This window comes from Podarcis liolepis, assembly GCF_965112155.1.
Source record: "Podarcis liolepis genome assembly, chromosome: 15".
NCBI lineage: Eukaryota > Metazoa > Chordata > Lepidosauria > Squamata > Lacertidae > Podarcis > Podarcis liolepis.
In genome coordinates, this window is record NC_139566.1 from 36,346,947 (window position 1) to 36,370,752 (window position 23,806).

The 23,806-nt window shown below is 45.6% G+C and overlaps 1 protein-coding gene and 1 long non-coding RNA gene across 11 annotated transcripts in view; both read right to left on the bottom strand.

Moving 5' to 3' along the window:
- Window positions 1-23,806, bottom strand: part of FBRSL1 (fibrosin like 1) — a 791,959-nt gene that overhangs the window by 526,047 nt on the left and 242,106 nt on the right. The window lies entirely within an intron of this gene.
- On the bottom strand, window positions 2,980-11,075 carry LOC310693999. Its single transcript, XR_014519467.1, has 3 exons — window positions 10,055-11,075; window positions 3,637-6,341; window positions 2,980-3,571 (listed from the first exon to the last, which is right to left on the bottom strand). It is a non-coding gene; the product is annotated as an uncharacterized lncRNA (long non-coding RNA).

Genomic DNA, 23,806 nt, shown 5'->3' on the forward strand with positions numbered 1-23,806 from the left:
GCCGTATTTGGACTGCACTGCTTCCAGGCTTAGGGAGGAACCAAGCAGAGAACTCTCTGTGTTAGAGGCAGACAGTATTCTGACTGTCTGAACTGAACACATACTCAGGACATGCTCAGAATGCAGACATCTTAGGATCCTAAGAAGAGCATTTCTGCTGGATCGGGTGAGAGGCCCATCGAGCCCAGTCTCCCATTAGGAACACGGGAAGAAAAGACGGTTTTAGGGTAGTGCTGCAGGGGGCACCACAACAATGCCATAGAATGGAGTGAGAGAGACGGGAGTGTGCCGAATTTTAGCATCACACAGGGCACCACTGAAATTTGACGTTCCAAAGTCTGCCACTGCAGGAAGCTGCCTTACACCTAGTCAGACCATCCAGTTCAGTGTTGTGTACACTGACCGGTGGTGACTCTCCAGGGTTTCAGACAAGGCGACAGTCCTAGAGTTATCTGGAGATGCTGAGGACTGAACCAGAGACCTCCTACGTGCAAAGCAAGTGCTCTACCACTGAGCTACATCTCTCCCCTTAAAGGATTTGCTGAAAGCCAAGATCGAAACAGGGACCTTTAGATCATCTGTCAAATGCTCTCCCAGCTGAGCTATTTCAGCCACTGCTCTCACAGTGGCCAACCAGATGCTTATGGGGAGCTCACAAACTTCTTGTTCACGCGCTCCTCCCCTTCTTCCGAGGAAGGAACATGCGGTATATTGGGGCCTCACTAATATTTCCTTTAGGGAGTCTTTCAAAATTTATTTCAAAGTATTTATAAGCTGTACCTTATCCTCAGTTTACAGGGCAGGGAGCAACAAAGGCATATTAAAACATGTTTTTTTAAAAAATAAAAAATGGCAATAACAAAATCATACTTAGCCCAATTGCAGAATGAACTAAGAGCTGCAACTGAGCCATTTAAGAGCTACCAAGTGAACGACCAAGAACTACCAACTTAGGCAGTGTCCAAAGGGGGGGGGGGGAAGAAAGGTAGTTTCTTTGCTAATATCAAAGGGAAGATAGTTCCAGATCTGGAGGCACTGATGGTTTGAAAAGGGAGGTATGTTCTGTGCAGGCTGCTTTAGATTCCTGATTGTGATCCAATTCATGAAAGGCAGCAGGGATGCAGCAGACTAGGAAATGGTGATGGATAAGACCCAAACTCAAGAATTCTTATATTATAGGTGAGATACGTACTTAGCTATTACAAAATGAACAGGTCCTCTCAATCATCCTAAGATTTCTACCATTCTGCAACAGTTCAGTCCTTTGCAATCTTGGCTACTGTAGTGTATAAGCCCTCCTGGTTTTTCCAAACCAGGAACTGCCTGAGTCAGTGCTCAGGCACCAAGCTTTTATAATTTCTGTTCTGTGTTCAAGGCAGCAGCTTAACACATGGTTTTTCCTTCCACAAACCGTTTTGTATTAAAGTTGTTTTCGTTATGCAATCTCTGTGTGACCTCCTCTTCAGAACACATTTCAGCAGTGGTGGTTGGTGAAGGCAGGAAGACCAACAGTAGGGGCACCCTACGATCATCATTGCAGGCCCTTCTTTGTGTGAGGTTTAGAGGGCGGTGACATGAGAATGGGCATTTTCTGCGGTAGCATTGTGGAATGCTCTCCCCAGGAAGGTGCACCAGGCACCTTCATTACACATCTTTAGGTGCTAGGCAAAAACATTCCTTGTCTCCCAGGCCTTTGTCTAATTAAATAATATATGGCCTTTTAAACTGTGTTTGGGGGGTATTATTTGTTACCACGGTATGTATTTTTGTGTTTTTATATTTTAAACTGCCCTGTGATCCTCGGATGAAGGGCAGTATAGAAATGTAATAAATCATCATCATCAGCGGCAGGTGGAGTCAGAGCTTCGGGCAGATGGAGGCAACTGATGCTAGATTCAGCTCCACTCTCCTTCCCTTCTGAGTTTTGCAAAGGCAACACTGAGACTAAGGAGGAGGAATTTGACAGCCAGTGACACCCCCTGGACTGTCTGTAAGTAAAAGGCAGGTAAGTGGGGCTGGTGCAGTTTGTTATGGCACCTGCTCCATTCGCCCTATTGTTCCAGCCTCCCCTGCTTCAAAACTGCCTCCGTGTTCAAGCTTGATCTGGGATTTTATTTTTATTCACTAACAACAGCAATGCTAGTTTATAGGTTATGTATTAACCCGCCGACAGGGCACGTAATGGCAAAACCAACGAGAGGATTTTGGACAGAGTCCAGCTACTCTCCACTGAGGGGCAGGAAAAAAAGCCTCAGCAACTCCAGATGCCAACAATGAAAATGTTTTCTGGAAATATTCCTTCATCCCGGAATTACCCAGCAGAGGGCACTTTTGATTCGCAGACCACACGAGGATTTTCTTAAGCACAGAGAGGGAAACTGTGCCGAAGCAAAGGTGGTGCTGTCTGCTCAGAAATGAAGATGTTATAGATTTTGGTTCTCCTCCCTCTTTTTCCCTGTTCAAGTTTTATTAAGTTCTCATCTTTAATTCATGCCTGCAGGAGGGTTGATGTCATATATATATATATATATATATATATATCCACAAAGCATAGTATTAAGGCCGGCAGTGGTATCTTCCTTGCCTTCTGCTTCTCCCTCCTTATTTCTGACTTCAATGATTTGTTAACATTTGACTAACATCAAAAGAGAGAAATCTATTCTGGCAGGAAGCAGGGCGGCAAGAGCTTAAGAGAGAACAAACTCCTATTAGATCGCTAAGTCTCCTCTCCCTACGAAAGGGCATGAGACGCAGCCCACCTGCATATTAAATTCATCCATCGTCCTCTGCGAGAATGGCTGGATTCCCCCTCCCATTGAAAATGAAAGAACTGACAGGTTCGATTCCCATAACCTACAGCTGGAAGAGACCCGTGAATGAGGAATCCTGGACAGCCATGGCAATATTGTGCTGGATGGACTAATGGTCTGACTGCAGAAAGCAACTTCCCATGTTGCTGCTGTCACAAGTCTGCAAAGCTTTTGTTTTTTTTGCTCAAAGGAGAAACGTGGAAGTGTACAAAGGTGACATTGTGGGGCCCTCAAGGTTGTGGATGATGTACCAAGAATTTCATCACAAGTCAAGGATTACAAACCTTGCTCATGTTGGGAATGCTAAGTGGTGGTTAACTGAGGGGTTGAACATGTTGCCTGCAGGCAAAGAGCTGGCCCATTAAGCCTGGCTGCATATATTTTAAGTAAGGGTTCTGGTATACACACCCACCCCTTCCATATTGAACAGGGATAGCCCCTTGCTGATTTGGCTGCTAGCGGTGTGGGCAAGTCCAAACATGCCCACTTCAGAAGCAAAGGAGAGGCTATCACTTCACTATGCAGGATGCAAAAACAAAGCACACCTGCTCTGATAGGTAAGGTGTTATCCAATGCCATCACCACGCCCTCCCATGATCAGCTTTCTCCTGCTCCATAAACTCTCCTGCAGGTTATAGGACCACAAATGAAGTTGACTGAGTGACCTTGGGCCAGTTTAACCTACATCACAGGATTGCCAACCTGAACTTCCTTGGGGGATATAAATGTAATATTATCCATATCTATATCTATATCTATATCTATATCTATATCTATATCTATATCTATATCTATATCTATATCTATATCTATATCTATATCCAACCTATCTATTTGCATTTACCGCAGTCACACTTCTTAGAACAGTTATTCTAAGAAGGGTAAGATGACATTGTCAAAGCAGATGACATGAAAAAAGGACAGTTTTAGTAGGAAGGTCCAAACTTGGCAATTCTGAAGCACCCAAGGAGAAGCACCCAGACTGAAAGCTTTATTTATTTAATGATACTTTTCTGAAACTGGGGGAACTTCCAGACTGTCATTGTTTTCAGGTAAGATTCAATCACATACCAGCAAATTCAGGTTGTGAAATTAAAGCCGATTGAGAGTTCTGATGCAACAAACCTGCTTCCCCAAGACTTTTTGCAATAAGGAAAGTGGCTTTATCATCAAACTTCCCTGCAAACAAACTGGAACAACTATCCTTTATGTAGCCAAGTCATCTAAAAAATGCTCAATAAAAAGGTGAAATGGAAGTGTCCTGCATATGACTGGCATTTTCAAAGGCCAGAGAAGACCTTCTTTTTGGTGATGTGAGCTCCTTCTTGATGTAGGCCTTCACTGGCCAGAAGGGAGAGCACCACTGTCCCCCTTTCTGAACAGCTGTGGAAGATGCCCACACTTAATCATAAAGCACAGAATCACAATCACCTACTTCTGACTCCTGGCAATGGAGCAAGTCCGTTGCAACAGCATCTCTCATCCGTGGCCTTCCTTTTAAAAGCTTTAATAAAGGAGAGGTTCTTCCTGAAGTTTAATCAAAGTTCCACTCTTTTTTAATGTGAACCCGTTCATTCGAATCTCACTCTCCAGATGGGGCATAGCTGAGTGGTACAGCATCTGCTTTGCATGCAGAAGGTCCCATCACTGGCATCTCTAAGCAGGACTGGGAATGTCCCCTGTCTGAACCCGGGAGAGCTGCTGCCAGTCAGTGTGGACAATACTGAGCTAGATGGCCAATGTTCTGACACAGTATAAGGCAGTTTCCTATGTTCCTGTATGGGGCAACAGAAAACACTTCATCATCTATGTGACAGCCTTACAAATATTTGAAGATGGCACTTGTATTGCCTCTTAAGTCACATATCCAATTTCCTCAACCCTTCCTTAGTGGACTTGGTCTCCAGGCCCCTCACCATCTCCTGGCAGATCTTAGGAAGACACATGTCCCACCATCAAAAAAAAGCTCAGCTCTTCCTAGGGGTGGCTGAGGCCCACTGTGACTACTGGGGCAGAATACTAGGAGCCCAAAGAATAGGTGGACCCAGACCTAATGACAGGCAGAACCAGTGCATTCTGGTTTTGCCCCCATCATCCTGCTTGCTGAGTTCTACTGAGGAGAAGGAAGCTAGTGATGGTTGTAAGTAAGAAGTGAGTCCAATGGGGATGGTTGAGGGCAGACTGTGGTTGGTGGGGCAGTTTTCCATTTGCCTTTAAGAGCTAGCCTGCACTGGCTTTTCCCCTCCTTGAGACTGCCTCCTTGTCTGTCTCAGCTGGATTCTGATTGGCGGTTGCTGCTGCTTTTAATCTACTTGGATGTTCCATTAAAGGCGACAGCTATAAGATAGCAGGAAGAGACGACCTCCAGCTGATAGCTCTGTGCTTATAAGCACTGGGACACACCGTCTCTATAAACTGTCCACTTCTTCTTAAAGTACACTTGAGAGAGGAATAAACACACACCACACACCACGACGAACCCATGATCATGATAGGAAACTGTTAAATTTGCCACATCTGCACCTTACAATTTATAACACTTTCTGGGCTAGCATCACTATATTGCCTGGGCCCATCTATCGTCCTTCCCGTGCTGCCAGTGGCTTTAAGTGGAGGCAGTTTAGATAAAAGGCCAGAAAATTGTGAGCTCATGAACTTGAGCTAATTGCCTCTTAGCTTTTGAGTCTGAACCTTTCCTTCAATTCCACAATAGGCAAGGTGGAATCATTTTCAATACGTTGCTTAATAGCTAGGATTCCTTTCCAAACCCCATCCAGTCAAATAACATCTATATATCTGCAGCAAGAAGATTCAAGTTTCCCCAGAAAGAGGTTTCAATGGGTAAGGAGTGGATAATTTATTGCACACAGCGAATCAAGTGTTTCTTGCTTTTATTACAGTTAACCAATTCCCCCCTCCCTTCTCCAGGAACACGGCAATGAGTAGAATGGAGCACAAAGGCAGAGGAAAGAAAAGAGGGGGAAAGGAACAACTGATCCTGCCTCAAGAGAAGCAGGCATGAGTCCCTCAGAAGAAGAAAACCAGGTTACATCTGGCTATAAAAAAAAGTATGTCTTTTGTGGTATTTACCACTTTAAATTCCCTGCAATAGACCTCTTTTTAATGGTGGTAAATTGTGATGCATTACTAAGGGAGCATGGGAGACGCTCCCAGGTCACTCCATTAAGATTTGCAAGAAAAGAGCAACATATTCTGCAGACCAAAGCGGTTGAGTGGGCATATATAGGGCAAGGTGGTGGGATATAAATGTAATTAAAAATGTAATAAATTTAAAGATAAACATTGGTAAAGAAAGGAACCACACAGTTAATCCCTACAAACGTGAGTGGGAGCCCCATTTCTCTTCCCACTCACCATGCCAAATTTTATATTGTAAGCTCATTGAGGCAGAGATCTTGTTCCCTTGTACTCTATACAGCAACACTTATAGGATCATATTATTATTATTATTAGAATTATTATTGGAATTAGAATAAATTTTAGCGCTGAAATTCAAAACAATAATTCATTCTTATTGTTAAGTTGTGGGTTGACATAGCAGCCGGCACAGCGATTTCTTCAAGTAGCTCTTTATTGTGGTAAGCTGGAATAAAACTGACTGAGAACAGCTCAGCCGGCCTGTATTTATAGGCAGCCGGCTGTCAACATTGTAACCACCACAGCCCAGAGTTCCCGCCTAAAATAACTGCCGCGGACCTGAGTGAAAACTATCTACAGACCTGAGTGAAAACTATATACAGTATCCCCCTGTTGGCCCAGGGTGAAACTACACTACATAACACCCCTCCCCACCGAGATAAGGCGTTAGTTACAATCGTAATGGTTTCCTTATATACAGCACTACGCGTAATGGTTCAAATAAGCACAAAAGCATATCGGTTACATTTCCCATACTTAGACCAACAGTGATACCTGTCCAACAACATAGTCCTTTAAATACGTTGGGCGCTTGGAAACTCTGCCAGACCGCCGGGGACTGGTAGCCAAGTCCGGAGGGCCACACAGTTCTCGCTGAGGCTGTGGTGCGACCCTAGGTGGCGTTGGAACCAACTCCCCTGGATCCGCTGCTGTGGGTGGAGCCTCCGCAAGTGGAGTGGTCTGAGTCTGTTCAGAAACGGCTTGGTTCGGCTCCACGCTGGCAGTTCGCGAGGGAGGTGTAGGTGGGGCCTCGCCATCTGTACGTGTCTCTTCTGGAGCCGCAAGCGCAGTTGGGGGCACCTCGGTAGTGTCCAAGTCCCCAACCCTGCGCCTAAGCTGGTCTATGTGCCGTCGCCACAAGCGTCCGTCTTCGAGTGCCACCTGGTACGAGCGAGGTCCAGTGACTCCCACTACTGTGGCTGGCACCCAAGGGATGTCCCCCACATAGTTCCGGGCAAAGACCTGGTTTCCTGGGACAAATGACCGTGGTGCGTTGGCACAGCCTGGGGGTTCAGCCACGGCAAAGTCTGGGTGTAGCCGGTCGAGCGGTGACCTGAGGCGGCGGCCCATAAGCAGTTCAGCAGGACTCCTCCCTGTGGCCGCATGAGGGGTGATGTGTTGCACGAACAAGTATTCGGCGACCCGCTCATGCCAGTCTCCCCGGTCCAGGCGCGCCAGTGCCTATTTTGTCGAGCGCACCATTCTTTAAGGAGTCGGTGAAGAGGCTCAGCCACTGTGGCTTTGTGGGGCAGGAACATGTTATAAAAGTTCAGCAGCCCCAGGAATGCCTGCAACTCCGTTTTGTTCTTTGGGGTGGGGGCCTGCTGGATAGCGCGGATCTTGGATGTGGTTGGATGAAGACCAGAGGCGTCGATAAGATAGCCCAGGAACTCTACCTGTGGAACGGCGATCTGGCACTTCTCCCTCTTTACCTTGAGCCCGGCCTCCTGGAACCTGGTCAGCACGGCACGGAGGCGCTCGAACAGCTGCTGGTGTGAGTCTGCAGACACCAAGACGTCATCAAAATATGGTACCACGCCCGGAAACCCTTGCAGGAGACGCTCCATAAGGCTTTGGAAGATGCCAGGAGCCACACTCACCCCGAACTGCAACCGGCGGCAACGGAATGCCCCCCGGTGGGTGACGATCGTCTGGGCTTCAGCAGTGGCATCATCGACTGGCAGTTGTTGATAGGCTTGGGCAAGGTCCAGCTTAGCGAAGACCTTACCCTCACCCAGGGAATGCAGCAGGTGTTGGACAACAGGAACCGGATAAGCATGCTGCTGAAGTGCCTTGTTGATCGTGCACTTGTAGTCAGCGCAGATTCTCACCGACCCATCCGGCTTGACAGGCGTGACGATGGGGGTTTCCCACTTTGCGTGGTCAACCGGCTCCAAAACTCCTTGGGCGATCAGTTTGTCCAGTTGTTCGTCCACCTTAGCCTTGAGAGCAAAGGGAACCCGGCGTGGCTTTAGCTTGATGGGGGCGACTTGTGGATCAAGGCTAAAGGAGATGGGCGTACCTGTATATTGGCCCAAGGTGCCGTCAAAAACCTCGGCAAAGTCTTTGACCAGACCCTCAGTCTCTGCGTTAGAGATGCAGTTGATGCCGGTGACTTCCAGGCCGAGGGCATCAAACCAGTCTAGCCCTAGGAGGCTTGGCCGCTGACCTTCGACCACCACCAACCGGAGCAGGCCCGAAAAATCCTTGAAGGCGATCCGGAACCGGCCAACGCCTACCACGGGAATGTCGTTTCCCTGGTAGTCTCTCAGGTGTACACGGTGAGAGTCGAGTTGCCTTTTGGACACTCTGGGTACCAGTCTTTTGATGGTGCTCCATGACACGATGGACAGGGCAGACCCGGTGTCGATCTCCATGTCACATGGAGCTCCTTCAATGAGCACCGTGACGTTCAGCTTGTGTCGCGTAGGCGAGTCGGTTTGGCCAATCGTGGTTCCAGACGGGCAGCGGCAGTTGGTGAGAGCGAAACAACTTTCCTTGGCAGACTGGAGTGAAGACTTGGACTTGCGAGTCGATGAAGGGGGGGTGTCAGACGGAGCCGATCGGCAGACCTTAGCGATGTGGCCCCTTCTGGAACACTTCCTACAGATGGCGTCTCTGAATCGACACTTGGCACGGGAATGGTTGCCTCCGCAGCCAGCACATTCCGGTTGGCCCTTGGACTTCTGTTGGAACTTCCTGCGCTCCCGCTTTGTCTGGTGCACGTCATCGTCTTCACTGGAGGATGCCTCCTCACTGCTGGCCTCTTCATGATGCACCGGAACTGGCTCCCTAGCAAGACGCGGGCTGCTGGACTTGCGGATCTCCTGGGCGGAGCGTTCAGCAGCTTCTGAGGCCACAGCCTCCTCAATGGCTTTCTGTAGCGTGAGGTCTGGCTTGGCTAGGAGGCGCCGTTGCAGATGGATGTCCCGGACCCCGCAGACGATTCGATCCATCAGGGCATCGTCTAAGTCTCGGAACTCACAGTGCATTGCAGCCTGTCGCAGGGCGGTGGTGTAGTTGTTGATTGACTCCCCCTCTGCCTGGTTCCGGTGGTAGAACGCATGGCGGGCAGCAATCTTGGACGGCTTTGGTGCGTAGTGGTTGCGGAGCTTCTCTTGGATCGTGTCCCATGGTGTTGCCTGGACTGCTTCAGGCGCAACCAACGCTCGGGCCGTCTCAAACACCTCAGACCCACAGAGGCTGAGGAATAGGCCCCGCTTCCGATCCTTTGATACTGCTGTCAGCTCGTTGGCTTGGAGGTAGCAGTCAAACCGAGCGAGGTAGGAGTCCCATGATTCAGAGGCTGGCGCAAACGGCGGTAGAGGCACAAGTGAAGCCATGATTCCGATGCCGGCGTGAAGGGCGATGGATGGAACACAGTGCTCTAGCCAGAACAGTCAGCTCTGAATTGGTTCTGCCCAGTGATTTCGCTCAGTGATTTCGCTCTGTGATTCAGCTCAGTGATTCGGCTTAGTTCAGAGGCTGGCCGCATCTGGCTGTGCTCTGATGTCCATCCATCCCATCCTCGTCGCCAGTGTTAAGTTGTGGGTTGACATAGCAGCCGGCACAGCGATTTCTTCAAGTAGCTCTTTATTGTGGTAAGCTGGAATAAAACTGACTGAGAACAGCTCAGCCGGCCTGTATTTATAGGCAGCCGGCTGTCAACATTGTAACCACCACAGCCCAGAGTTCCCGCCTAAAATAACTGCCGCGGACCTGAGTGAAAACTATCTACAGACCTGAGTGAAAACTATATACAGTATCCCCCTGTTGGCCCAGGGTGAAACTACACTACATAACACTTATTATTAGCCGGGATTAATAATTGCTATTCATCCCATTTAAAACAATAATCAATAGCCTACAACCGATCTTGGACAATGACTCTTCCCTCCCAGAGGCCTTGGGTGGCAGCCCTGTAATTGATTACAGAGAGTTTCCCCATCCTAATGCTACTTGCCACCATCAACAGACCACAGGAATATAATAGGGAGCTGCCCTAAACTGAGTCAGACCATCGGTCCATCTAGCTCAGTACAGTCTACACTGACTGGTAGCAGCTGTCCAGGATTCCACACATGGAATCCCTTCTGGTCTTACCTGGAGATGCTGGGGACTAAACCTGGGACCTACTGCATAGAAGGCAGACGTTCTACTACTGAGCTATGGCCATATAACAGAGATACAGAGAGCAATGGAAACTGACACCATCTCTGTCCTTGTTTGTACTTTGACAACATTAGTATAGGACCTAGCAGCAGCATCCACAATACCAGGGATTAATTCACTTGCTCAGCCTAACTTATGCCATTATCCACCAGCAATGTCTTTCTGCGCTGCACTCTATATAAGGCCCGGCAGGTGAGTCTCTATGCAAAATAATAAAAGGACAAAAATTTGATATCAGAAATGGCAACAACAATAAAAATGGTGTGTGTGTGTGGGTGTGTGGGTGTGGACATTTCAACCTTCAGGGACTCTCTGGAACTGACTTTAAGGTGGCCTTTGCAAAGGGAAACTGCAATGTGAAACTGCTCAATTACAGCACATCAAGAGGTTCAGTGCTATCGCTTGTGGACTGAATTAGGACAACTGAGTTTTATTGCCCTCCATGTGTTGACTGGCTTACCAATACCAAGATGTATGCATTACCAACAACTTTTTTCATGAATGGCCACTGTTAATCATGTAATTTTCTGCATTTCATTTTCTTCCAACCTCACTGTTTACAACTCCCTCTCATCTATCTATCCATACATCTATCCATCTCTGCCTACCCCCCCCCCCAAGAATAACACTTCATGCATCTGATAAATTATAGTCCACAAAGGTTTTCTAAGAAGACAAAGCCGTATCCAGCTATGTTAGAATACAAACTCTGAAATTAATCACTCCCATTATTTTCATTGGGCCTACTCTGAGTAGCACTAACAATGGATGCAACACAGAGGACTCCAGGAGGCAAAAAAAAAGCAGAACAATTAAGCGGCACTGTTTTAAAAAACAACAACAACCCTTTTTAACCCAATTTGTTAAACCCACTGGATTAAAAGAGGTTTAGTGTGGTTTAGTGTAACTCATGCTGGAATAAGGTGGATATAAAACTAGAATAAAACAATCTAAATGAACCAGCCAAATGAGAATTTAATCTCCTTTAATTAAAAATAAGAACCCATTTAAAAAACAACCCAGAAAGCTTTTGGCAGAGGAGCAAACAGAAACCAGAGAACCCAGTGTGCTAGGATAAAAACACATTCACCTTACTTCAATAGCCTGTCTTTAGGTGCCTTTGAAAGAGGATTAGGCAAATTCTGGGAGGATAAGGCTATCAATGGCTACTAGCCATGAAGGCTGTTGTTCTCTGCTTCCACAGTTGGAGGCAGCAATGCTTCTGAACGTCTGTTGCTGGAAACTGCAGGAGGAGAGAGTGTTTTTGTGCTTGGGGGTCCTGCTCTCAGATCCCCCACAGGCAGATCTAGTTGGCCACTGTGAGAACAGGATGCTGGACTAGATGGGACATTAGCATGATCTAGTAGGTTCTTCTGATGCTCTTATGGAATACTACAACCGCATTTGGGGATACAGTGGTACCTCGGGTTACAGACGCTTCAGATTACAGACTCTGCTAACCCAGAAACAGTACCTCAGGTTAAGAACTTTGCTTCAGGATAAGAACAGAAATCATGCGGCAGTGGCACAGCGGCAGCGGGAGGCCCCATTAGCTAAAGTGGTACCTCGGGTTAAGAACAGTTTCAGGTTAAGAACGGACCTCCGGAACAAATTAAGTTCTTAACCTGAGGTACCACTGTACTGTGTACAGTTCTGGTCCACCTTACCTCCAAAAAGATATTGTAGAACTGGAAAAGGTTCAGCAAAGGGCAACCAACAAGGGTGTGGAGAAAGTTCCCTATGAGGAGAAGTTACAACATTGGGGGCTTTCTAGCTTAGGGAAAAGGTGGGCAAGGGGTGACATGCTGGAAGAGGTGTATTACAATTATGCACGGCATGGAGAAAGAGGCTAGAGAAAAGCTTTTCTCCATCCCCCAGAACCTGTGGATGTTTGCCATTGAGTTATGTTCAGTGGTTGGCTGGAATGTGAGGAGCCCAACAGTAAGGTGGCGACAGAGCGAATGACAAGCAGGGTCATCTGATTCTCATTTTTGTCCCCATCCTCCTCCCTGCTGAGCTCTACAAGAGGCAACTCTGAGACTAAGCAAGAGGGAGTAGACAGGCAATGCCACCCCCTGGACTGGTTGTAAGGCTGGTGGGGCTGTGCCTCATTTGCCCTAATGGACCAGCCTCCACTAGCTCAGGTCTCTCTGCATACATTGGCATCCTTCCTGAATTATCACGCACCCAGAATGGGTGCATTTATTTATTTGCTGAACCTTGCCACAATGAATTGTTACTGCCGAGAGGGAGAGAGAGAATTGTGATTTTCATTTTCTCTTTAGATGCTTTAACAGAATGCTTTCCCCAAAGGGACATGTTCTTCCTTTGGTCTCTGTCCCATAGGAATTATTCTTTATATAGAGTGGATGTCCCCCCCCCCTTGGGGCATCTTGGTAGAGTTTTGCTTTCAGTGCGATTCCTTATGTTATTGTCATTCACCCCACTCCCACCCCCACCCGGCAAACAGCACCCACACGATTCCATTTTAGAGCTCTCAAAGCAACGTTTTGATTTCCCTACTCTTCCAGTCATAGCTCAAATGCCTCTTCCTGCTTGCATTTCGTGCTACAAATAGTCACTTAAGCCAGTATGGAGAACCCTGAACACTTTGCAAGGCGGCAGCAGCAGAGCATACACAAACGGAGCCACAACGGTTTTGTTCCTTTGCCAGGTATAAGTCTACATATTGAGATGTGTTTCGGTATTGGCAGATAAGGCAGCACAGTTGTAGAACACAGAGTACTGCCAGGAAGAACACAAAGCAAATCTAAATGACTGAATGTAGTTGTTGCAAGAGAGGAAGCTCAGGGAGTTTTGTCTGTAGTGCTTCGCTGAACTGATCAAAGGGTCTCAAGATAAAAATGAATGCAGGAACTAGAAGGTCAAACATTTGCAGAGAGCTATCTGGAAAGAAAGAAAATACCCAGCACTTGCACCCTTGGTTCAAACAGAACCGGACAGAGTAAAGGATGGCAAAAAGGAAAAGGGAAACTTTACCACCAGGGTGCCAGCAAAACCTTGATCAAGGTTACAGCACCATTAGTCTTAGGTGGCCTTAAAGGTTTTTGGTAGTGAGGTGATTACCCAAATGCTTTGCGGTGTGGGAATATGGGGCGCAGATTCTAATTCCATCAAAACGTCAGAAATAGTGCAGAATCTTTTCCAGAAACTTTATTCCCTTCCTTGAGGTATCTTGGGAGCTCTCTTACATACAGAATAGGGGTGGCCAAGATTCAAGGCTAGGGCTGACCGCAGCCAGCTAGGGATCAAAACTCCAGGTAAGATTATGCTGGCACCATGGAGAAGATAAATGGTGCTATCAACAAAAGCAATGGAATCCCTAGGCAAGGGCATTTTGTCTAACCATATTCTTAAATATAGCTAACATCTGCCAAAAGCCTACAAGGGCTTATTACTACTACTACTACTACTACTACTACTACTACAACCATTCAGAATAATAAAGACCAGGGTTTCCGAAACTTGGGTCCCCAGCTGCTGATAGACTACAACTGCCATCATCACTGGCTAGCAGGACCAGTGGTCAAAGATGGGAATTGTAGTCCAAAAACAGTTGGAGAACCAAGTCTGGAAAACCCTGCTTAAGCTATAATGCCCCGTTAATCAGTAGTCACTTTGGCTGTCCCTGAACTCAGCCTTCGTTCAAGTGACTAGGAATGACTGAGAATGCGATATGGAAGGGGTTAAAAAGAAAAACTCTACTGCAGCCAACACACATCCAAGCACATGGTGTTACTTAAGCCTTGCATCAGAAATATAAACCACGAAACGTTTTAATATAAAATGTATTAGCAACATCCTTTGACCGCTAAAGCTTATTTTAAAACCTTCATCTTTGTTCTTTTACGACTGACTAGAATTTGCTTTCAAGCTCTTAGCTGGGTCAGGAAGCAAAGATGTGATGTTTAAAAACTAACTCCTGTGAAAGCAAGGCTGAAATATTTCACAGAACAGGCAGCTAGCCAAATCAAAGTGACCATAATATCATCTCGAAAAGCATTCAGGTGGGACAGCTCAAGCTCAGGTACAGCCGATGAAAGATGACTTCATCAATAAAAGATACCCTATTGTCCTGAGATGTGAAGCTGAGGCAGATCAAATTTTTAACACACTCCTAGTGAAGGGTCACAGAAATGGAAGGCTGAATCTGTCAGCTTGGTTTCTCTCTGTTTCTTATTTTTCCAATCTTAAATCCAGTCCAGTTTGCAATTTTATTTTAAAAAGTTCTCATAAAAACACATCAGCTATTTTTTCCTGATACACAAATCTTTGCAAAGTAATTTCCTGACATATATGTTAGATTCATGCATTTTTATGTACACTCTACCCTAGTATAAGCACTTCTGTGCACGTTATGTGGGCAGAGAACTGCACCACAAAAATTCAGAGAAGTGTGAATCTCAAAGGATGGTTCTGTGTTTGGTTCATGTAATGTTTCAGAAAGTGGAAATTTGGCAGCTGCTTCTTTAAACGTGAACGGGATCAAATTTCTCCTCCATCCCTAGTCACAGAGAAGCTCCTTTCCCCCTTGGGCGATTTTCTGTATCATCTTCAGGAAGCTATTGCTAGAGAAGCACCCACTTTAAAAGGCAGCACCAAGCCAAACACAGCTGGGCTGGAAGATGGCATTAATTCTCCACTGAGCTGCTGAAAATGTGATCCCTTGGCAAGGCAGCCCTTGGACAGCCTCCTTCCTAAACTGCAAATCAGCTTAAGGCCCGTTTTACGATTCAGGGCTGCGTGGCCAGGTGGAGCAGTTTCAAGGTTGTGTGGCAACTGAGCTTTCCTTCGACTGGTTAGAAGTGGCATTTCCCTGCAACCTCCTGAGAGCAGGTTACTAAAGAAGGAACACCACAAATTATATGCTCAAGTGTATTTCCAGCCAAACCATTTCCCCATCTGGAAGCCTCTGGTCTTGACAAAAACGACAATAGTTTCTTTCAATATTTTTTTAAAATTATGGATACTGCTGCATTCATCATCTGAGGCCCTTCCTCATGTGCCCCCTTCAAAGAAGGTGCAGAGGTTTGTTGACCTTTTCAGTGGTGGCCCTTTGTTTGTATAATATTTTCTCCCGGAAAGCACATCTGGTGCTACCGATTTCTCTTTTTAGCTGCCAGGCAAACATATCCTTATGTAACCAAGGCTTGTGGCTGTTGATTGGGAGGATAGATAGATTATGTCCGAGGCCTTTGTTTTACTCATTCTTCAAGTGGGGTAAAGGTAAAGGGACCCCTGACCATTAGGTCCAGTCGTGGCTGACTCTGGGGTTGCGGTGCTCATCTTGCTTTATTGGCCGAGGGAGCCGGCGTACAGCTTCCAGGTCATGTGGCCAGCATGACTAAGCCGCTTCTGGCGAACCAGAGCAGCGCACAGAAATGCCATTTACCTTCCCGCCGGAGCGGTACCTATTTATCTAATTGCACTTTGATGTGTTTTCGAACTGCTAGGTTGGCAGGAGCTGGGACCGAGCAACGGGAACTCACCCCACTGCGGGGATTCAAACCGCCAACCTTCTGATCGGCAAGTCCTAGGCTCTGTGGTTTAACCCACAGCACCACCCGTGTTCCTATCAAGTGGGGTAGGTAGGACTTATTCTTTTTAAAAGATATAGTTGGATAAGCATTCACGTTTTTGTCTGTTGCTGATTTCCATATCTTTGCTACTCTATTTTAACAGTAAATTACTTTGAGGGGATAAAAACAAATAATCGATATGCAAAGAAAAGCATTATTAGACCCCCCGAGAGCGTTTTATTTACTGGAACTCCAATTCCAAGGAGCTCAGCCTCCTTCCATTTCTCCAGGCCCATATACTGTAAATTCCCATTAGTGTGGGTGTTCTGTGTCTCTTAACCGTATTTTTAAAGAAAAAAACCAAACCCAAAAAACTGCTGAATTGGAAGTCCCAAGATCTACAAGCTGGGGAAAGGACTATACAGTTGTACCTTGGTTCTTGAATGCCTTGGCACTCGTACGTTTTGGCTCACGAACGCCACAAACTTGGAAGTGAGCATTCTGATTTGCGAACGTTCTTTGAAACCTGAACGTGCGCAAGGCTTTTGCGGCTTCCAGGAGCTTCCTGCAGCCAATCAGAAGCCGCGCCTTGGTTTCCAAACGTTTTGAAAATTGAACAGACTTCCAGAATGGATTCTGTTTGACTTCCGAGGTACAACTGTAGTTCAGTGGTAGAACATCCGCTTTACATGCAGAAGGTGTACAATCCCTTTCATCTCCAGGTAGGCGTTCTGGTCTTTGTCAGTATAAATCAGATTCCTAGGTCAGTAAAGCAGTCCTTTATTACAAACCACCAGGAATGGAATCCTACTTTGGTTTTAGGGGAAGCACCATAGTTCAGTGGAAGAGCACTTGTTTCACATGCTGAAGGCCCTATTCAACCCCTGACACCTCCAGGTGTAAATGCCCCCAGTCTCAAATCCTGGAAAGTTACTGAGAAGCCAGTGTCAGCAATACACGGAACAGTCCTCTGACTCAGTAGCTTCCTATGTTCCTATTGCCACCCTTCTCTCTCCCATATCAAGACACCTCAATAACCCAAGGCTCAGCGGAAAAGGTTTTACCCTTTTGCAGCTGAAATAATTTGCCAAAATGGCCTCATATTTTCACGACCTCTTCTTTCAGCGAACAACCCGAGCTAGTAATTTTGTCAAAAGGTTCAGGTAAGAACCATCTGAAAGCTCCTTGACTTTGGGGCTTTGCCTCGGGGTTAAAAACTTATTTCAGATGACCCCAGGTCAGCAGACAGTAATTTGAGTTCCCACAATAAAATCAAACTACACAACATGTTCCTTTTCTTTTCCTTAGGACAATGAAGACTCTTTATTACATTTGTGATTACAACGTGCCTATAACAATGTTCTCTAACAGGCAAGCCTCGGGTCAAATGAGTCCCTTGATCAATTTATCAGAGGTCCCTGGTTGCTGCTGCGGATAGGCTATGTCTGAACACTATCTTTTATTCTCTCCATTTGGCTGGAACAATAGGCTGCTGGAGCACATTTGCTAAGGTTGTTGTTGTTCTCTGTCTCCCACTCCCACCCCTTACTCCTGTGTGCATTTTGAACAATTTAGGGAAAGAGGAAACTGGTGCTCTGCTTGAAGTGAAATTATGAATTCACACACACACACACACACACACACACACAATTTGCAAAGTAACTAAGGGTGTATGGTTGGGAAAATGAAATGCTTACATTTAAAGCACTTTAATGCAACTTTAAACTGCCATGATTTCCCCCAAAATATTCTGGAAGCTGAAGTTTTTTAAGGTTGCTGAGAGTCGTTAGGAGACCCTCTACTCCACTCACAGAGCTACAATTCCCAGAGTTCCCTGGGATGAGGGATTGATTTTTAAAAAGCAAGAGAGAGACAGAGAGAGAATGTACAACATCAGCCCTCAGTAGACTCTGCCACAACAGGCAGTAAGAGGCCAAAGGTTGGCATGAAAAAAGAAATATTTGACTGCTGGCAAAAAGGAAAAAAGAGAGAGAAACATCATAGCCAGACACTGGAGAGACCTGTCAGGAATCAGCATGGACCAATGGTATCAAATATTATCGGAAACAGCCTTATTAGAAAAACTAACCAATAAACTGAAACTGACACAGGGATAAATAGAAGAAGATGCCTTCACCCCGGTATGGCTTCCCTTTATCACATACACAGGCCAACAAGACAATGACAAGAATCCGCCAACATCATATGAATCAATATGGCTAACCTGATTCAAAAACACACACACATCCCACTCACACATGAAAACGAAGTTCACCACAGCCAGTCACAAACAACCAACCACAACCTAGGCCAACCCCAACCTCTCTCACCACCAAAGGAACACAAATGAATAGTGAAGAGAAGTTCACTAATAAGCAATGCTGACACAAAACCCCAGACATACATAAGTAGAATAGAAACATTGCCACCTCACCCCACTCACCATGCCCCCTCTTTCCCCCTTTTCATCCTAATGTAACACTAATGTCTCAACAAATGAAACTGATCTGTAGAAAACGTAACTTGAAAAAAGAGACATTGCACATACTTTTGTAAACCAAGAAATCTTTAATAAAAAAGAAAGAAAAGAGAGAGAAAAACAGAGGAGGAGAAGCAAGCTTTCCACTGAGTTCCACAATCTGGGAGCAATCATAGAGAAGGCCCTGTCTGGTGTTATCACCAAATGTGTCTGTGAAGGTGATGGGGCCAAGAGAAAGGCCTCCTCAAAAGATCGCAAAGCCTGGGAGTCTGTCTATAGATTCTGTTTAGACACCGTGACTAAGAGCTGCTGAAAGATCCCCTCCCTCCTCCATGAATTGGTCTAGTCCTCTGTTAAAGCCATCTAACCTCGTAGCCACCACCATATCTCGAGTTTGCACCTATGTTGGCCAGATACAAAAGGGAGCAGGGCTCCTGCACCTTTAATAGCTGAACACCTGCTGAAACACCCTCTGGTGGCGCTGTGAGTTAAACCACAGAGCCTGGGACTTGCCGATCAGAAGGTTGGCGGTTCAAATCCCCGTCACGGGGTGAGCTCCCGTTGTTCGGTCCCTGCTCCTGCCAACCTAGCAGTTCGAAAGCACGTCAAAGTGCAAGTAGATAAATAGGTACCACTTCAGCGGGAAGGTAAACAGTGTTTCCGTGCGCTGCTCTGGTTCGCCAGAAGCGGCTTAGTCATGCTGGCCACATGACCCGGAAGCTGTACGACAGCTCCCTCGGCCAATAAAGCGAGATGAGCGTCGCAACCCCAGTCACGACTGGACCTAATGGTCAGGGGTCCCTTTACCTTTACACAACTATATGGAAGGGGCAGGCTCCCTGTCCTCTTCTTCACCTGCCTATGCTACTGGTGGATTCCAGCTGCCTATGTTGTATGAAGAACTGCTTCCTTCCACCATCCTCCACCACCATGTTAGCCAAGGGGCAGCTGAAGAAGATGGAGCAGCTGTTGGTGGATGGGCCATGGAACAGTGAGCATTTCCTGAGTGTGAAAGTGCTGCTGGACCTCCTGGTTGGCTTCTGCACCGAGTTCAGCTGTGACTCGCCGTTCCAGAGGGACAAGCTCGTCTTGGACTTTCTTGGAATGCACCTCCTGATTACCGAGAGCGATGTGGGTGAGTTCCTCATCAAGGACGCCAGGGCAGGCAACCCAAAGTCAACATCCAATGTTCCCACCACGACACCAACTGAGAACTCAGAGCCAGATGCTGGTCTAACAATGGACATTAAGTGTATTTTATATGTATTTTAATGAACTGAACGATCAATTATGAGTCACGGGGCATGGGGAGTGTGTGTATGAACTTAACAACTAAATAATAATCATCTAAACGCTGTTATTTGTTATTGTTTTTATTGCTCTATAGATTATAAATGCCATGTTAATAATATGACTTCTGTAATTGTGATGCTTAGATCATTTTTTAGCTGTTGCTTTGTTAGTAGTGTTTTATAGATTGTAATTGTCTGGTTAATTGTTGGATTTGTTAATTGTTTTCTATGTGTATTTGTAATGTATTCTGTTTTAGTATGTTGTCTTCTGTTTTAGTATGCAATCGTTATTTATTGCTTGTAAGCCACTTTGGGATTTGTTTGAATGAAAAGCTGCATATAAATTCAATAAATCAAATCAAATAAAACTCAAACCGGTTATCAATCACACACTCTCTCTCACTCACACATACACACAAGGTCAAAGTTTGTGTATATGGGGAGAGTAACTAAGTTTGATAACCAGTCACCCAACTTTAGGAGGCAAATACTGGGGTGTTCCCCAGGGACCGCATCCACCCATCTCAGGGCTGAACTGAGGCTTCTACTGTTTGCAGCCAGAACTGATTCAGCATACTTTAGTACTGGCACAGATTTAATGGTCTGGAGGACCAGAATCTTACTAAGCTTTGCAGGTTGGAGCAATCGAAGCTTGGAAGTTGAGCACCTACATTTCAAGATGCACTAAGGATTTATAATCTTTGAACAGGAAAATGTCTGCCTATTAGTTCACATACTCTTAGGAACTGGGTTTTTTGGTTTTTTTAATCACAATGCTAATCAAGATGGAACATCCATTGTTAATGCTCTTTTTGCTATCTGGTACCCCCAAATCAAGATTAATCATTCCATGCCCCAATATTTTGAGACTATGACCTTTACCCAGCTTTGACAGCTTGGACAGATCTTAGGTTCCAGCAGATGCCCTCACTACATCTGGATGGGAGATACCTTGGAAACTCAGTTATATAACGGAAATGTATATTTGGGTACAATCAGATTGAAGATATCATGCATTGTTTGCTGCTCAGTCATTTGTATCCTGGAGTCCAGAGAGGGAAAATTGCCATCTATTCTTCAGTAGTATTTATGTCTCTCTCTCTCTCTCTCTCTCTCTCTCTCTCTCTCACACACACACACACACACACACACACACACACACACACACAGAGCAGGAGCAGGAAGTACCGTATTTTTTGCACCATAACACTCACTTTTTTCCTCCTAGAAAGTAAGGGGAAATGTCTGTGCGTGTTATGGAGGAAATGCCTACGGGTGGCATGCCTACGGATTTTCCTCCTCTAAAAACTACGTGCGTGTTATGGTCGGGTGTGTGTTATAGAGTGAAAAATACGGTAACTAAATTCGATAGCAGTACTAAGTTATCTGTGTACTTTACAATACTATGTTTATTTTTGGAGGCTCACTTCGTTGTGGGGTTGAGATGGCATTCTGATTCTTTTCCAACTCTTTGGGCTGTATGATCTAAATATACGTTGCAAGGGATTGCAGTTCAATCTGCAAAATTAGTTAACAAATCTCTTACTCCAAAGGATTAATGCAAAAGCACACAATACAATTCAAGGCACTCAGGCACTAGGCAACTAGCCTTTCTAATGCCTGCTGTGCTGTCAGCAATTTTCATATGAAAATTGGCTGAAGCATCAATGCAAGAAATAACCCACACCATAGTTGATAATGGTCTCCTATCTCCTAATCATCTGCCAATACTCCACACATATAAATGAGTAAAAACTTATTTTATTCTTTGGGGGGGGGGGGTGTCATTTTGTAAAGGAAGTTGCACACGGGCAAAATATTCCAACAATTAGAAATAATAATTGCAATATAGATATAGTTCTTTACCTTTGTAGGACATCAGAGTCTTCTGATTCTTATGCTTTTAAGCTCAAGGTGACTGGCAATGTTACACAAACCAGCTTTTTATTGTGACTTGTTTGCTGGGTCAAACTTCACATTCAGCATTTTGAAGTTCTTTTTAAAAACACTGCTATGCCCTTTAAAAACTATAGTGAAAAAGAACGATGGCTGTTATCCAGAAGGCACTGGAGATATGGGCATGTCTTCACTCCTAGTGTTTATACTTCCAAAGATAACCGATTTAATTTATTGCTTTGTCCCTTGAGGAACATTTTGTAACTGGAACCCGCACCAGCAAGGCCTATGTGTAATCTAATTAACATGGTGTCTGCATTAATTAACCTTCTGTCTTGCTGACTTGAAAGGCCACAGACATGAGTAGGTAAACTGTAGTCTAGCGATCTTAACTCAGATTTCCCTTTTGTTTCTTACTCTAAACACCTAAAACCTGATTTATTTCCACGCCAGATGGCACCAAACTTTGCTTCCAGCCTTTTAAGCACTGGAAGAGCAACTAGAGCCAGGGGTTGCCAACCTTTGGGAGACTGTGGACACATGCACAAAGCAGATGAATGGTTATGGGAACCACATGAGTGCCACAATTACCCTCCCTCCATTATAACCCCCCTGAAATTGCACCTGCACTGCAATTAGGTTTTAGAAAAGCTTTCTATGGGCTACAAAAGGCTTATTCCATGTCCAATTTAAGCAGGGGTGAGGCACTGTGGTTGCCAGGTAAGAAATCTGTGGGCCGACGTGTGGCTGTGAGTCTCATGTGACCTGTGAGCTGCAAGCAGTGGTCAAATAGCCTTGAAGTGTCTAAATTCTGATGTTGGCTAGCTAAGGTAATGTAATGCACTTGTTTTCTAGAATTAATGCTATGCCCGTTAAATTCCAAAGCCAGAGATGCTCAGCGTCAATCAGATCATTTCTGTCATTTAAGTAAAACAAGGATTGAGAACACTTCATGCTTTTAAACCTGAAAGTTTAAGCTTTCTTCTCTCTGCACCCCCATCTGTGAATAGAAGCTGCAATTCAATGTTTTGCTAGCATAGAACCCGTCTAGGGTCCCCCTCGCTTTCCTTATCTGTTGGCACAGAACAGCAGTGCCTTCAGAAGAAGACCAGGAGAACTTCAAAGGAAGAGAAAGAGTAACTCAAAGACTGGCAGTAGAAAATGAAACTTTGCTTAAAACTGCCTGTTGCCATGGCGCTGCACATGCAGATAAGAACATGTTTCTGCAAACCAATGAAAACGTATGCATGAGCTGTCCACACGTTTTGTTACCCAGTTATATTGCTTGAACGAGATCGTTCATGAGTTAGTCAGAAGTTATAAAAGCGTCTTGAATTTTGTATTCTCAGCCCAGCTTTTTGGAGCAATCCTCTGGGCCGCTCATGCAGATTTATGAATAAAGATGAGTTCCTTCCATGCGCTGTATGTCTTCATTTGGCCTGGAGAACCAGAGTGAACTAAAACCCCTTTTGCAGAGTAACAGGACTAGGACCTGGGAGATCAGGGTTCAAATCCCCACTCAGTCATGAAGCTCACAGGGTGACCTTGGGCCAGTCACAACCTCTTAACCAACCTCACAGGGTCATCGCAGGGATTAACTGAGCAGTGTGTGTGAACCATGTATTACTTGGAGGAAAAGCTGGGATATAAATGCAGGAAACAAGCTCTTCTGCTTACCAACTTAAGAAAGCTGGAGGGGCCAGACAGATGGAGATGTCAGTCGCCAAGCTGACATCCAGAGATCTCCACATGATCGCAATTGGACCCACAAGAAATGCGCCTGGCAGCTGGGGAATTTCGAGCACTGCTCAGAACGTTCCATTTCTGGATTTTCTGCAGGCTGCTACCACTTTTACTATCAGCAGGCGGAATGGGGAGCTCAGGGCCAGCAGAGTGACTTTAGCCTGGCAGAGCTGTTCTAGGTGGGATGAAAGGAGACCACCACATCCAAACTCCCCCAACCCTAAAGCTTGGTGCAATAAACCGAGATATCAATGAGCTTGCACCCTAAGATAGCTACCCCTCTGGGAACAGCAAGTTCAAATCTATTACTTGCAGCCTGAATTGAGATACAGTGGTACCTCAGGTTACATACGCTTCAGGTTACAGACTCCGCTAACCCAGAAATAGTACCTTGGGTTAAGAACTCTGCTTCAGGATGAGAACAGAAATTGTGCA